Source organism: Leptonychotes weddellii, chromosome 2 (genome assembly GCF_054177405.1).
Source record: "Leptonychotes weddellii isolate Sample4059 chromosome 2, ASM5417740v2, whole genome shotgun sequence".
In the NCBI taxonomy this organism is placed as follows: domain Eukaryota; kingdom Metazoa; phylum Chordata; class Mammalia; order Carnivora; family Phocidae; genus Leptonychotes; species Leptonychotes weddellii.
In genome coordinates, this window is record NC_138370.1 from 152445504 (window position 1) to 152463539 (window position 18036).

Here is an 18036-nt window from a genome sequence, read left to right on the forward strand (position 1 = left end):
CAACATGGCTCTTCTCTTCTGTATTGTGATTAGTGGCTGAGAATATCTCTGCCAGACTCCTTCTAGATCTGGCCACCCCAACTCCATTAAGATGAATGTACTTGTCAAAATTTGCACTTTCATGCTTAGAGATGAATCAAGTTCAGTGATAGTTAGTTCAGGGTAAAATTTTTTAAATGTCATTTTTATTGTTACCCTGAACTTCAGATACCAAAATTCTGTTTTGGGGTCTAGGTTTTAAGTTTCTTAGTGTTCTCTTCTTAGTCCTTTCTATTTTTCCTTGTTTTTCTCAAGTAAATCTTTGTTTACTTACATGTGTTTTTCCTGACAACCTCTCCTTTCCTTAGCTGGATTCTGTGATTTTTCATTCTGATTTGCCTGAATTACTAGGACTCATGGTTCTTTTGACAGCCGTTCACTGCTTTTGGTCTTTCCTTACTGGGCAATTACTACTCAGGTTCTGATATTAGACACAAGGATACTTTAGGTGTTCTTATTTTTCTTTTTAAGTGGGAAATATTTTAGACATATCAATTCTTATTCCTAGTTCTACACTTTTATTACTTTCCAAATTTCCTTAGAAAATGTTTTAGCATATTCTTAAAAATAACTAAGAAATGGTCTCTAATCTGAAAAACCACAAGAATGGATTAATCTATATGAAGAGAGATTCTCTTGTTCCTGAAGAAAGGCAAGAATGTGTAGATTATTTCAATAAAAACATTAGCACTTACACAGAAAACAGAATGGCTAAAATTTTAAAAGACTAGTCATACTCCATGTTAAAGATAATGCAACGATTAGAATTTTCATATGATTCTCTAGGTAGTATCAATTGACATCATTGTTTTGGAGCATTTTTGAGTAATGGATACTAAAGTTGACCCTATACATAGCATGTGTCCCAGAATATCCACTCTTAGTATATACCCAATAATATACCCAGATATAGTAACCAAAATACATGTTTAAGAATGTTTATAGAAGAAATACCGGTAACGTCCAAAAACTGAGAAACAACCTAAATGTCCAACAACAGCTTAATTAAAAATAACTTCTGGTACATTTACACAATATAATATGCAACATGAAAATGAATGAAATACTATTATAACACAAAGAGATAATGAATGTCACAAATATAATATTGAGAGACAGAAGCCAGATATTGAAAATCAAAAACTGATATAGGCATTATAAAATCAGGATAATTTCTCTCTTTGGAGGAGACGTTAGTGGTTGGGAAAAATGACAAAGAGCAGCTTATAGGATATTGGTAGTACCTGATTTCCAGATCTTGGTGATGGTTCCATGGTTGTGTTGACTCTGAAGTAATTGATCAACATGTACACCTATGACTATGAGTTTTTCTGTATTGCATTTTACTTCTAAAATGTTTAATGAAAACTCAAATCAATGTCAGATGATTTACTCATACGTAAATGTCTCTTTGCCACAAATCTTCAGCTATAATGATCATTAATCACTGAATAAGGCATGGGGTTTTCCAGATACATTTTCTTAAAAAGTTTTAGTACTTGGAGTACTGTTATGCTTGCTAAGCCAGAGAAGTTGGGCTATTTACATCTGCACAGTTTAGAGCAATGAAGAGTTTATAGAAATTCACTCTCCCGAGCTGCAGAATTAAATTCATAGCCTCGACGAAGAAGTACAACTTCTCTCTTCATACCTCATAAACCATCAACTAGAGCAGCCAATACATTATTTCTGAAGTACTGTTTATGGTCCTCTGGCTGTCGAAGCAATTCAGTGGATATTTATTGAGTACCTACCATATCTAAGTCACTCTACTCATCTTTCAGGAATTACATACACATAGTAAGGCACGATGACTCTTAAGCAGTGTAGAGAAAACGAGAAACAAAATAATAACCTTGCTTTATACATGTAGTTTGTAAATAAGTTCCTTCCTGGTTTGGGGGAGATTAATAACACTGATGAAAGGGAGGGTGCACTTACACAGCAAGAATAAAAGAAGACACAACAATCAGATACACATCAAAATTATGATGAACTAGTTCCAATTACAATTAATGAATAATTGGTATTATGAGACATCTAAAATAAATAATTCCATTTACTTAATGGACTTCTTTAATGATCATGAGACAACTGACAGCTGGCCACATATCTAAAATCTTATTGCCAGTGTTTAAAAAAGTATCTATGCATTTCTATGCAGTGTGTATATTGAAATGATGTAACTAATGGCAATAAATGATTTAAATATTTTTAAATAGCTGTACTAATAATAGTACTTATACACCTTCATGGGTGTGTTCTTTACACTGTATTCTGAGAGTTCTCACAAATCAGTAAAACACTTTGTTATTTACACATAGCAAAGCGTCAGAGAAACATCTGCTTAATTAAACATTTTCTTTCCTATAGAAACATTGTAGCCTTAAAACAGAAAGTTAAATAATAAAGGCCATATAGGAAAAACCCACAGCTAATATCATCCTCAATGGGGAAAAACTGAGAGCTTTTCCTCTACAGTCAGGTACAAGACAAGGATGTCCACTCTCACCACTGTTATTTAACATACTGGAAGTCCTACCCTCAGCAATCAGACAACAAAAGGAAATAACAGGCATCTAAATCAGCAAGGAAGAAGTAAAACTTGCACTATTTGCAGATGACATGATACTCTATATAGAAAACCAAAAAGACTCCACCAAAAAAATGCTAGAATATATAAATTCAGAAAAGCTGCATGCCACAAAATCAATGTACAGAAATCTGTTGCATTTCTATACACCAATAATGAAGCAGCAGAAAAAGAAATCAAGGAATCAATCCCATTTACAACAGCACCAAAAAAACCATAAGATACCTAGGAATAAACCTAACCACAGAAGTAAAAGATCTGTACTCTGAAAACTACAGAACACTGATGAAAGAAGTTGAAGATGACAAATAAAAATGGGAAAATATTCCATGATCATGGATTAAAAGAACAAATACTGTTAAAGCACTACTTAAAGAATTTAATGTAATCCCTATCAAAATACCACCAGCATTTTTCACAGAACTAGAACAAACAATCCTCAAATTTGTATGGAACCACAAAAGACCCCAAACAGCAAAGCAATCTTGAAAAAGAAAAAGAAAGCTGGAGGCATCACAATTCCAGACTCCAGGTTATGTTACAAGGCTGCAGTGATCATGACATTATGGTACTGGCACAAAAACAGGCACATAGATCAATGGAACAGAATAGAAAAACCAGAAATGAACCCACAACTCTATGGTCAATTAATCTTCCACAAAACAGGAAAGGATATCCAATGGGAAAAAGAAAGTCTTTTCAACAAATGGTGTTGGGAAAACTGGACAGCAACATGCAAAAGAATGAAACTGGGGCACTTTCTTACACCATACACAAAAATAAATGGATTAAAGACCTGAATGTGAGACCTGAAAACATGAAAATCCTAGAGGAGTCACAGTCAATAACCTCATTGACCTCAGCCATAGCAACTTCTTCCTACATATGTCTCCTGAGGCAAGAGAACAAAAGCAAAGATGAAATATTGAGACTTCATCAAGATAAAAAGCTTCTGCACAGCAATGGAAACAATCAACAAAACTCAAAGCCAACCTTTGGAATGGCATAAAGTATTTGCAAATGGCATATCTGATAAAGCGTTAGTATCCAAAATCTAGAAAGAACTGATAAACCTCAACACCCAAATAACTAATAATCCAGTGAAAAATGGGCAGAACACATGAAAAGATGCTCAACATCATGGATCAGCAGGGAAATACAAATCAAAACTACAATGAGATATCACCTCACACCTGTAAGAATGGCTAAAATTAATGACACAAGAAACAACAGGTGTTGGCAAGGATGCAGAGAAGGGGAACCCTCTGACAGTGTTGGTGGGAATGAAAACTGGTGCAGTGACTCTGGAAAAACAGTCTGGAGTTTCCTCAAAAAGTTAAAGATAGAACTGCCCTATGATTAAGCAATTGCACTACTAAGTATTTACCCAAAGGTTACACAAATACTGATTCGAAGGGATACATGCACCCCGATGTTTATAGCAGCATTATCAACAATAGCTAGATTATGGAAAGAGCCCAAATGTCCATCAACTGACTAATGGATAAAGAAGAAGTGGTATATGTGTATACACACACACACACACACAATGGAATATTACTCGCCATAAAAAAGAATGAAGTCTTGCCATTTGCAAAGACATGGATGGAGCTAGAGAGTATTATGCTAAACAAAATAAGTCAGTCAGACAAAAACAAGCATCATATGATTTCACTCGTGTTGAATTTAAGAAACAAAATAAACAAACATAGGGGGAAAAAAGAGAGGCAAATTAAGAAACAGACTCATAACTATAGAAAACAAACTGATGGGGGAGGTGGGTGAGGAAGTGAGTTAAATAGGTGATGGGGTCTAAGGAGGGCACTTGTGATGAGCAACAGGTGTTGAATGGAAGTGTTGAATCACTAAATTCTATACCTGAACCTAGTATTACACTGTATGTTAACTAACTAGAATTTAAATAAAAACTCAGAAGAAAAAGAAGTACAGAGTGCTGGGTTCTATATAGGACACAAGAAGTCTAAAGTGGGCAATTGCTTTTCCTCATTGTTTCCATAAAGGAATGTGAGCCCTACATTGATAAGTGAACAAATTTTTAAGAGGAATCAGAAATCTGTAGATGACATGCAGCATTCTGACAAAAAGTAGGCTAATAATTAAAAGCAGCCAAAATAAGAAATGCAAACACAAACCCATTCTGAGTCAAACAAAATGTATCTGTGAAAAAAGTCATTATACTAGAATATGTAAACTTCCAAAATAACTCTGAGATTTCTCTAAAAATAATATAACCTAGACAATGGAATAATTGGCAGCAAACATTTCCTAAGATGGTTGGTAGTAGAGTTCAAATCTGAATAGAAAACATACAATATAGGGGCACCTGAGTGGCTCAGTTGTTAAGCATCTGCCTTTGACTCAGGTTATGATTCCCCCCGCTTTGGGGTCCCTGCTCCACGGGAAGCCTGCTTCTCCCTCTCCCACTCCCCCTGATTGTGTTCCCTCTCTCTCTGAGTCCCTGTCAAGTAAATAAAATCTTTAAAAAAGAAAAGAAAGAAGGAAAGGAAAGGAAAGGAGAGGAGAGGAGAGGAGAGGAGAGGAGAGGTGAGGAAAGGAAAGGAAAGGAAAGGAAAGGAAAGGAAAGGAAAGGAAAGGTAAGGAAAGGAAAGGAAAGAGGAAAGGAAAGAGGAAAGGAAAGGAAAGGAAAGGGAAAAGAAAAGAAAAGAGAAAAAAGAAAAGAAAAAAACGAAAAGAAAACCTATAATATAGATAAAGTAGAATTTCCAGATAACATATATGGGAACAGCTTTTGGTAAAGTCCAACAGGAACAATTTGGGGACCCTCATTGGAGTTAAGTCTAGCGGCTATGGTCAGAAACTGAATGAAAGGTGGTAGACCAAACTGAGGGCCCTCCCTCTGGGCAGTGTGCTTACAATGAAGCAGATGACAAGTGTAAGAGCATGGATCAGAATCGGATGGCACAAAAAGCAGACTGCTGCTAGAAAGAGAGAGACCCACGTATGGAAATGATCTGCAGGAAGAAAGTGGCAAATAGAAACTCTACAATTTCTTCTGTTTGCACAACTCAGTTTTCCTATCTCACTCATGATTAATACTCCAAACCCTGCATCCTTCGTGGAACAGGGTCATACCCTCAGTTCAACATTTTCCCGCTCTGCTCAGATTATGGCATGGGTATTCACATTACTGTTTTAAAATCAGGAGTTCTGAGTTGATGGGTGGTATGGTCTGAGCTTTGTGTTCTGCCGGTATGGGTATGAAGGTCGTGCCAGCCAGGATCTGAAAAGAAGGGAGCAGCACACTCTACAGTGTGATGAGTAATGACACCACATATGTAGTGGGTCAGAGGACCGTCCACAAAGTTGATTGGAAGCCAGAGATTTGTTCTCAGTGAACACGAGAGCTGGAGATGTTCAGAGAGAATCGAGGTCAGAAATCTCTCAGCATGTTAGCAGAGGACCAAGAGGGGTAATCCAGTGTCATAAGTATCCGTCAGTGATGGAAGGACAGGTGTTGCCTTCTCAGGCAGGAAGCAGTGTCATTCAATTTGATTCGTCCAAAGAAAATCCGTATTTTTCTACCTGGGAAAACTACACGTTTTGGGGAGTAGGTCATGTTTTATTTTGTTTTCTGGACATTTTCTTTTAACAAACGAGCCATTTTTCTTTTCAAATTTCTGATCAATTCTATTTTGAGCCTACAAAGAAGTTATTTAAAACTGGTGGATATTACATATTGAAGTAGTTTCCTCAAAAATATGGCTGGATGATGAGGATCATATCAAATGAGTACATAAATAGGCAAAATAAATACATTTTTTCAAAGCTAGCCCAATAAACCACACCGATAAATACTCAGCTTTAAAACATTAAGTAGGGGCACCTGGGTGGCTCAGTTGGTTAGGCGGCTGCCTTCGGCTCAGGTCATGATCCTGGGGTCCTGGGATCGAGCCCCGCATCAGGCTCCCTGCTCGGCCGGAAGCCTGCTTCTCCCTCTCGCACTCCCCCTACTCGTGTTCCCCCTCACGCTGTCTCTCTCTCTCTCTGTCAATTAAATAAATAAATAAAATATTTTTAAAAAAAATAAAAAATAAAAAAACATTAAATAAATCAATGGCAAAAGTCTGTTGCGTACTTATAAAGGGAATGATTTCACAAGACAAGGGAATATCTATACCCCCATGGAGGCAAAATATAGATCTGGAAATCAAGCATTACTAACACTACCCCCCTTCATTGTTTTGACAGTCTATCTACTCCTGCTATTTCCCCTTAAAAACCTAGTCTCTGTGGACTCTTCTAGAGTTTTGTCTTTTCTTCTTTTTTTCATTAATTCTATACTTTTTGTATCATTTCAATTTCCTCCTTTCACTTCCTTCTTCTTCTCAACCTGTAAACTTCATACCTTGTCCTTTAAAAACAAACAAACAAACAAATCCCTGGATCTTGTATCTTCCTCACTTACTATCAGATTTCTTTTCCTGCTTCCAAATAAAGAATAGTCTGTACCTAGTGTCAGCACACTTTTTTCAGTAAAGAGCCAGAAAGTAAATATTTTAGGCTTTGCAGTATACACACTGCCATCACAACTGTTCAAGCCTTGTGTTGTAACAAGAAAGCAACCATAGACAATGTGTAAATGAACAAACCTGGCTTTGTTCCATTAACACTTACTTAGAAAACTAGGTGGTAGGCTGGTTTGACATACAGGCTCTAGTTTGTCAATCCCTGGTCTATATACCCACTGAATTCACTTCCTTCCATCAGCTTATGTATCCTCACACTTTACTGTGATTTCCCACCATTTAAAACTATTTCTGCTATGAAAACCAAATGAAGTATGTGTGATCCTTTGAAAATCAGACCCTCCACTTGATTGTAGATTCCTGCCTTTGACTTTCTCATCCAATAATTCTCAGATTCAGTGAAACCAACCCCCACCGACATTCCAGATCACCTTTACCAAGGTTTACTTTTTTCTACTTTCAATGTCCTTGAATAGAATTGAAGTCTTCATGTAACATTAATTTTTCATCCCACTGCAGTCTGAATATAGTCTTCTGTCTCCTTGAAAATATAATCTCTGGGGTCGCTTTTCAGCTGCCATTTTTCAGATCTCAATTTAAATGCCATTTACTCAGAGAAGACTGTCTTAACTTTCAAATATAAATTAGGGAACTCCTGTTATTCTGTCTCCTCTCCTCATTTTCTACTTAGCACTCATCATGATTTAGGGTAGTACTTTTTTCTTTTATGATTTTCTTCCCCACTAGACTATAATCTCCATGATGAAAAAGAGTATGTCTGTTTTGTTCATCTGTGTTCATTGTTCATAGCACATAGTAGATTTTCAGTATCTATTTATCAAAGGAGTAAATGTCAAATCCCAAGGATATTTTTAGGTCTTAATTTTCTGTTTCATTTGACACCTTTGGCTCACTCCTTCTTTTTGAGACATACTACTTCTCTTGTTTATAATATATTCTAATTGTTTTTCTAACTAAATCTTCTTTGTTGGCTATATTTGCTATGTTTTGACCCACCTCTTTTTTTTTTTCTGTTTTACAGAATGCCATTCAAAGCCAAATGATTATTTATTCTATGATTTCCCTAAGTGATGTCAACTAAATCCATGCCATGATCTAATAACTATGTGCTAATATTTTGCAAATTTTATCTCCCTCCCAGATCACCTCCATGGAACTTTCTCCATGAGAGGACAAGTAAAAGCTTGTCCTCTAAGTTCAAGATTTTACTATATTTGTTTCCTTTCCGCAACCTTAAAATTATGAATCAGCACAATATTTAAACAACAATTTGCTTTAGGTACTGAATAGCAAAGACATTATTTCAGGGGCTCATTAGATATTGTTTTATATCAAATTTAGAATTGAAATACACAATTAACATAGTGATGGAACTCTTTAAAAAGGAAGAAAAAGAAAAGCAGTTCTGTTCAAGATAAATATCCCAAGTGATTCAGAAGAGTTAACTTTGGCTGAAGTAATTTTCTGTGATAGGGTGTAATAGACTTCTTCAAAGTGTGAATATATTTTCAGGTAATCTATTTAAAATCCCATATTTAAACATTTTAAGATCTTAAATAATGACAATCACTTTTTCTGTGGAAGTAAACTACATCAGTCTTAAATTTTATACCTATCTGCTCCATTTATCAACTTCTCATGAAACAAGACACAGAGAAAAGCTAATCAGCATAATATACTATACTGCCAACAATGAGTGCTAGTGGAAAGTATAATTTTAATAGTGTAAAAGCAAGAGTAGGTATTACTTTTGTCTCTTTTTCTCTCTACATACATACTAACACACATGCACACACACACACACACACACACCGTGCATTGGAATTTAGATGGAAATGACTTTTTTTCTCACTATTTTCAAGGTTATATCTGAAGCAACTATATAATAGTTCTCAGCAACAATAATAAAGCATCTCTCAGAGTAGACTGAGGAATAGGTATCAGATTCAATTGGCATCACCTATGAAGTAATACCCAAATCCTATTCACGGGTCAGCCTGCCTAGGAGAGAATGTCTGAAGCAATTCATATCATTGGCTAGCTTCCCTGGGATTTTCAGAATTGGAAATGAGAGGCTCGTTTTGGTGTCTGGAATGGAAGAACAAATGATTGAGAGTTACCTGCAACCAAGTGTCCTCAACACAGACCAGAAAAGCAAAGGAAGCTTGGATAGTGAAGTGATACATAAAGTTCTTAGCATGAGACCAGGGCCAAGCACAAATTAAGCACACCAGAGCTGATAACTATTATTTATTGTTTTTATTATTGTTTTCTGTGTAAAGGAGTGTTCTGCCTTCCTTTTATCCTTCCTTCCTTCCTTCCTTCCCTCCTTCCTTCCTTCCTTCCTTCCTTCCTTCCTTCCTTCCTTCCTTCCTTCCTTCCCTCCTTCCTTCCTTCCTCCCTTCCTCCTCTTCCTCCTTTTTCCTTTTCATCCCCCTCCTCCTTCTCCTTCTTTTCATTTTAATTCTCCCAACTCTTCTCTGAATCTCCCCTCTGGGTCAGAATGCATATGCTTTCAAATATTTCTGCAACTTTAATGCAGACTGATTCAGAAAATAAGTTAAAAATAAGGTTCAAAAACTTTTTAGACAACCTATTTTATTTAACTGATAGACTAATGACAAACGCTCTTGTGATACAGAAATCTTTATAATGTGGTAAAAGAGGTGCAATTCAAACTAATTAAGGTGAAAACCTATGTCAATGAACAAACAAGATTTATAAATATTTCTAAAACCAATTAAACTGCATTTTTTCTACCTCCTAAAATATTTGGCCAAAAGCACTCCTTCTGACTCTCAGAAGGCACTTTTGAACAGCATGACTCAAAAATATGGCCATGAAGATGCAAAGTGATTTGCCCTGAGCACAGCAAGCTGAAACAATAGCCTGAGTCTCAGACAACTCTGTAGAGTTGGATTAAGTGCATAGGAACTAAGAAGCTGATCAAGATTTAAGGTTTTTAAAAAATAACCCAAGACATCTGAAAATTTTTAAGAGTTTATTTGAGCAAAAATCAATTGGAATCAAATAGGAGCACTAGACCAACAGGAATCAGGGAGAGACTATTATAGAGAAAGGTGGAAGAAAAGTTAGGAAATTATTGCTTAAAGCCTAGCTGGGTATTTGTGATTACTTGCTCTTAGGTTTCAATTTCATAATCTTGAGGCATTTGCCCGCTGAGATTGTGGTTTACTTAGAAGGCTGCCAAGATATTAGAGCCACTTCAGTCTAATGGCCCCCTTGTTTGACAAATTTAACTGAGTTTATACTATTTTCATGCTTTGTTTGTAAGCATGCTATAAGTTGGTGAGAGGTTTTGACTTTGTTTTGCGAAAAATGGCCCATGGGAAAAATGATTAACATTGACAATGTAAAATTTTGTTAGACTGAGTTCTATGCTCCTGGAAATAGCCAATATTAACAAAACAAACCAAAACCAAAACCAAAAACAAAAAAAACTTTCCTTTGTTCCAGGAATTGGCTTACTGAAAAGAACTTAGGTAAGACTTACGGATATTCTCCTTGTTTATGTATGACGAGACCAGACAGAGACCCTCCAAATTCCCATTCTTTGCCTCATAAAAAAGCCATCTTAATTGTTGATCCTTACTGATTAACCGGGGAGAAAAGTGTCATTAATGGACTTGAGCAAATGTTAATTAAACTCTTCTCTCCTTACTCCCAAGTCTTGAATTTTGACCCACCCTCAGCATACAACTCCTCTTTAATGGCACCTCCAGAGAATCTGTGGACCACAAGGAAAAATTCCCTGAAGAACTATCTTCCAATCATGCCACCCATTCCCTAGATCCCATTTTTCCTAGCCTTACTTGCCCTTCCCTATAACAGACAATCTTTTTTCTTCTGTCCTTTGAGATTCTTATCAATTTCCCTATTTCAGTAATTCCCCCACATTGCCATAGTCCTTTTCCCCTACTGCAATGAACCTTTGAATAGTCTCTCTTTACCTAAATCCAGATTTAATTTTATTTAACAACATCTAAGTTTTAAATTATTGAATTTTGTTAATGTATACATTTTGCTTTAGAAAAGGGATGCTTCTACATTCTATTTTCTCTAATATAAGGGATATAATTTTCTGAGGTCTAACAAGGAACCCAGCTGTTTAAACACTAATTGATGCAGTTACAATTGTTTTCTCTTTCTTTACATATGCCTTTAAAACACTATTTTTTTTTATTAAACTTTCAGAAAAATCTTAAAAATGAACATGAATTTCCTAAAGATCAATTAAGGATAAGCAATACACTTTTCTGTAACACTAAATTCCTTAACTTGAGCGTACCTATTAATTATACTATAAAAAATATACTACATGTATGAGTACATAATCTAGAAGGATGAATGCCCTATAGAATATTTTAATGTTCCACTTTCAATAACCATTTTCTTCCAAGTCAAATTTAAAATTGTCCTTTCCTTCAAGTTCATCCCATTATTCCACAGGAGGGTACATTATCAGAAAGTTCCTCCTGCTCTCCTTCTCCTACACTTGGCACAATTAATTTCTACATATTATTTAGCTGCTTGTGTGGCAGAGCAGAAAGGGCTTTTGATATGGGATCATGTAAGCTTGGGTTTAAGTACAGGCTCTGCCATTCACTTTTAGTTTGAACTTGGGCAAATAATATAGCCTATTTATAAAATGGGGATGATAAATTTTCCTTGAAAGATTGGTGAGAAGATTGCTAAAATAAAGATGCAGGACTTTGCAAAAAATGATCCATCCTTAATATACAATTATCCTTGTTTCTTCCCTGGAGTGATCCGCCAACAACTTTATAGAATCACTCAGGAAGTGCTTGGTTCATGAAGTCTGGATAGAAAGTCATAGATATTGTTAAAATGTAGAATAGCAAATACAGTTCTTACTGCTTTCTGCGTGAGAGCATTTAGTTAGTTCTCTATTTTCCTCTAGAAGAGGACACAGAACTTTTAGCCTAACTGTGGAAAAATATTCCAACTTACTTTCTTCCAACTTCTTCTTACCACCATTATTTATTCCCTCTGTATTTTATAAATATTTAACATAAGGAGTTTATTTTTCACTGTCTACATCATGTATAGTTCTGCTAATTATTGAACTCAGCAAAATTAATACTACTATGTAAAAAGAAAAAGAAAGCAACAGGCATTGCAACTAGATAACATGCTTCTCAAGTATTACAAGTTCTCTGCATGATTCCTCACTGTTTGGTGTTGTAATTTGTTTTGTTCCTGTTTTTTCAGATTATGTGCATCTACAAGAATTAAAAGTACATGGTCATTGTATGGTGACATGGTAGCTATATGTATGGTGAACATAGAATAATGTATAAACTGAATTACGATGTTATACATCTTAAACTAATGTAACATGGTGTGGCAACTATATGTCAATAAAAAAATTAAGGAACTCTCAAAAAATAAACATCCCTATAGATAAAAATGAAGTACATGATTATTAAATGATATAGGATGATAATAAATGTCATGTATTAGGCATTTAAAACAAAGCTTGAAATGCGAAGTGACTTCCATTCATTCATTCATTCATTCATTCAACATCTACTGTTTTCCAGGCTATATCTATCTGTCTATCTATCATCTATCTATCTATCATCTATCGTGTCCATTGATGGATGAATGGATACAGAAATATATATACATATATATTTACTTTTTTAACTAAAATTTTTAAATAAAAATTGTATATATGTAAGGTGTACAACAAGATGATTTTATATAGTGAAATTATTACTACAGTCAAGCTAATCAACAACACATCTCTTCACACAGTTATCATTTTGTGTATGTGTGTATAATGAGAGCATCTGAAATTTACTCTCCTAGCAAATTTCCAGTGTTCAATACAGTATTATTAACTATAGTCATTACGCTGTACGTTAAAGCTCTAAAACTATTCATCCTATGTAACTGCCATTTTGTACCGACTGACCAGTCTCTTCCCATTTCTCCCACCTCATTGCCCCTGATAACCACCATTCTATTCTCTGCTTTTATGTATATGACTTTTTTTTATTCCATATATAAGTGAGATCATACAGGATTTTTCCTTCTGTATCTGGCTTATTTCACTTATCATAATATCCTCCACGTTCATCAGATTGTTTCAAATGGCATGATCTTTTTATAAGTCTGAAAAATATTCCATATATAGATAGATAGATGATAGATAGATAGATAGATATCTCTTTGAGGTACTGATTTTATTTCCTTCTGCTATGCAACCAGAAGAGTGATTTCTGAATCACATGGAAGTTCTATTTTTAATTTTTTGAGGAATTTTCATATTATTTTCCATAATGGCTATACCAATTTACATTCCCACTAACAACATACAAGAGTTCTCTTTTCTCCACATCCTCATCAACACTTATCTTTTATCTTTTTGATAATAGCCATCCTAACAGATTTGAAGTGATATCTCATCGTGGTTTTGATTTGCATTTCTCCAATGATGAACAGCGTTGAGCACCTTTTCAGGTATCTATTGGCTTTTTGCATGTCTTCTTTGTAAAAATATTTTAGTTCTCTGCCCATTTTTCAATTGAGTTGTTTGGCTGTCAAGATGTATGAGTTTCTTATATATTTTGGATATTAATCCCTTATCAGATATACAGTTTGCAAATGTCTTACCTTTTCATTTTGTTGATGGTTTTCTTTGCTGTGCAGACGTTTTTCAGTTTGATGTAGTCCCACTTGTTTATTTTTGCTTTTGTTCCCTGAGCTATTAGAGGAATGCCCAACAGTGCTCCAAAGTCATTGTTCCATCATATACTTTCATCAGTAATGTGAAAGTTCCAGTACCTTCACAAACTCATCAAGACTAGGAATTGTCAGTTTCTAATAGGAACCATTCTGGTGGGTGGACAGTAATATCATTGTATGTTTTAATACGAAATATGACTTTAATATGAACTGTGAAAATGTTTAACATCTTTTCAAATACTTAGAAGCCATTTGAATATCCTTTTTTTGTGAAATGTGTGTCATGTACTTTATATATGTTTTTATTCCTATTTCTGCCTTATTTTAAAATATTGATTAATAGGAGTCCTTTATATATTATGAATATGAGAACATTTTAGTTAATATGTGCTGGAATTATGTCCCCTTCTGGTGCTTGCTTTTCATTCTTCTGATTAAAGGAAATTTTTAATTCTAATGTAATCTAATTTATCAGTCTTTTCTTTTATAAATATTTGTATATGTATGTGTTTGTGTTTGTACTGTTCCAGAAATGTTTGCTTACACTAGTTTATGAAACATTTCCTCTGACACTTTCAGAAGCTTTATTGCACCATCTTTACAATGTATTTAAACATTAAACCCGGAATTGATTTGTGTATGTTGTAGAATAAATGTCAAATATCATTTTTCTACACATAATATTTATTGATATGTATTATATGACCATTTCCTCACTATTGTATCATATCATTTTAATAAAAAATCATGTCTCTTCATATATATCAGTTTGTTTCTGAACACTTTGTTCTCTGCCATTAATCTATTTTTCTACTGTACTACCCATAAAACAGTATTTTAATTAGTATGGCTTCCTAATAAATACTTATATTTAAAAGAGTAAAATAATCTCACCCCCTTCTTATTTCTCTTTAAGACTGTCTTAACTATTAGTTGCTCTTTGAATCACCACACAAATTTCAGAATAAGCTTGCCAATATCGTAACAGAAAAAAAAAAATCTTGAAATTTTCTTTGGGATTATACTGAATCATTTATTTGGGGAGAGTGCTATCTCTCTAATATCGAGCCTATAAATCCATAAATATAGTATATCTTTACATTTATTTAGGGTTTTTTATCATTTAATGGCACTTTTTGTTTTTCTGAGTAGATTTATTTCTATTATCTGATGTTTTTAATGTTATTTTAAATGTTTTTATTTTCCTATTTATTTCCTAATTGTTTATTAAGGGGCCATAGAATGGAGTACATTGACCTTGTGTCCAGCAATTGTCATAAATTCACTAACTTACAAAAGTTGTAATAACGTATTTGTAGATTTTTCTAGATTTCCTGCTTTCATAATCCTGTAATTTGAGAATATAGCTTTATCTTTTTTTCCATTTCTTATACACTCTTCTTCCTTTACCTGAGTCCAGAACTTCCAGCAAACTGTTGAACAGAAGCGGAAATAAATAAGCATTCTTATCTAATTTGTAATCTCCAAGAGTGAGTTCTAGCATATCACCATTAAGTATGCTGTTTTCTGGGTTTTTATCTTTTCTTTTTTTCCATAGATATCCTTTATTAAATCTGGCAAACTCTTTTCTATTTCTAATTTGATGTGTTTTTATCAGGAACAGGAGTGGAATGTTTTGCTTCATACTATTTGTTTTGCTGTCTATGTCTTCTTCAGTTTTGGAAAGTGATTGTCAACTGTTATGGAGTATAAAATGTAACTATTTAACAACTTTCTTTAGGATTCTACTTTAATGCTGGCAAATGCCCATGTCTGTAATCTAGAGTAGATTTTTTTTAGGTTGCATGAATGGAATTGTGAAATTAAAAAAAAAAAATCAGTTTATGAATTAGTTCATATGTAGTATTTTAATAATAGATTTCTCAAGAAAACTTTTAGTATTGTGGTGGAATGAAGTGATAATGTGAACTTTCCTGTGTATATCAATTATTAAGATGGATATATGACTTTTTGTGGTCTTTCTGCCCAAATACAACATTCAGCCATCTGACTTTATCCTCTGCAAAGCTGACACTCCTTGCCTCCTCTGTTTTATATTTCTCCTTAACAATGTTTAACAGTGCTTTTTCCTAGCATATTATATTTTTCTTAATCATTTTTTTCTTTTTTTTTTTCTTTCCACTAAAACCTAAGAGCCAAGAGAATATGTTTGTCTATTTTATCAGTGTAGTACCCTGGCATTCAGAACAAATGTTTATAATAGCAAGAGGGAAAACTAGAGCAGCATCAAGATTTCTAGCATAAGTAGTATAGGATTACTGGGATAACTAACTTTGGTCAAAGGATGCAGGGGAATGTCGCTTCTTTTTTTTATCAATGGTAATAATAAGAGAACTTGGATGTTGGGCTTAATGTAGTGCATGAAATCATCCATAATATGTAGCTTTCTAAAATGTAACACAGAGGCTGCTGAGGGCAGGGAAGGTTTCAGAGAAGGGTGTAGGCCTTTGGGAATGCCGAGGCCTGCATGACCACTCTGCCGTTGGAATGCTGCGGGGAGGTACCTTCCCCGAAGCTCTATTAGCCCAAACAGCCACCCTGTGATCTAAGAGATGTGTGCATTGTCCCTTAGGCTATGTTTAGTAGAACTCATAGAACAATGATTAGCATATCATATCTTTCCCATAATCAGACCCTCCTAGTTCCTGTAAGACCCCTTGTCACACATCATTTGCTTGAGAAACAGAGTGATAAAGATTATCCTGCAGCAGGAATAAAGATGAGAGCAAAGAAGAGCAAAGGGTCTTCATCTCTGAGCGTTGACCCCCTTGCCTTCTCTCTTTCATAGCAAAGTCTGGAGTAATCTCTCATCCAGTGGTACAGCGATTGCTGGCCATTCCAGGCACTTGGAGGGATTTAAGGTATAGAGTGAACTGATCATACAGTGTTTTATTTTTTTTTTAAAGATTTTATCTATTTATTTGACAGAGAGAGACAGTGAGAGGGAACTCAAGCAGGGAGAGTGGGAGAAGGAGAAGCAGGCTCCCCACTGTGCAAGGAACCCAATGTGGGACTTGATCCCAGGACCCCAAGATCATGACCTGAGCCAAAGGCAGATGCCTAATAACTGAGCCACCCAGGCGCCCAGATCATATGGTGTTTTAGACTGACTTTGCTACTATGATTAATAATTTGTATTATTTTTCATAATCATTACCTTATTTTGTCATAACAATTGATCAGTTAGGCAAAGTAACTGTTACATTGTAATCTACACTGTTACTACTCTGTTGGGAAGTATTAATTATATTTTAAAACCAGGAAGCTATAGTTTAGAGAGATTACAAAACATACACAAGTTATATGGTGGATGAACCGGGTTTCAAATAATAGTAACTGTTATTATTATTATTATTTTTTAAAAGATTTTATTTACTTGAGAGAGAGAGACACAGCGAGAGAGGGAACACAAGCAGGGGGAGTGGGAGAGGGAGAAGCTGGCTTCCCGCTGAGCAGGGAGTCCGATGTGGGGCTCGATCCCAGGACCTTGAGATCATGACCTGAGCTGAAGGCAGACGCTTAACGACTGAGCCACCCAGGCGTCCCCAATTATTTAAGAACATAAATTTAATTGCAGTTGAATGCTGATGTAACTTGTAACACAGCTGATACTTTAATCACAATTTTTTCCTTATACTTTTTATTTATAACATCTTTACAATAAGCATATATGATTTGTAAAGGGGAGAATCCACACTGTTTTCAAGGGAGGGAGAAAATAATCTGGATTTCTAAAATAGAAACTTTGCATTCCAACTCTATTCCAGGTTTAGGTTGATTGACATCATGAAAAATGAATCTGTTACCTGTTTAACTGTGGGCTAGTTTGCTTTAAACTGATGGGCTATTTTATTTTATTTTATTATTATTTATTTATTTATATTTATTTATTTTTTTGATGAGTTCTTTAAAAAAAAAGAAAACATCATTTCCCAGCATCTACATCATATGATTCTGATATTAAAAGTCTGGAATGGGGGATGGGGTGGCTGGGTGATAGACATTGGGGAGGGTTTGTGCTATGGTGAGCGCTGTGAATTGTGTAAGACTGTTGAATCACAGACCTGTACCTCTGAAACAAATAATACATTGTATGTTAAAAAAAAAAAAAAAAGATAG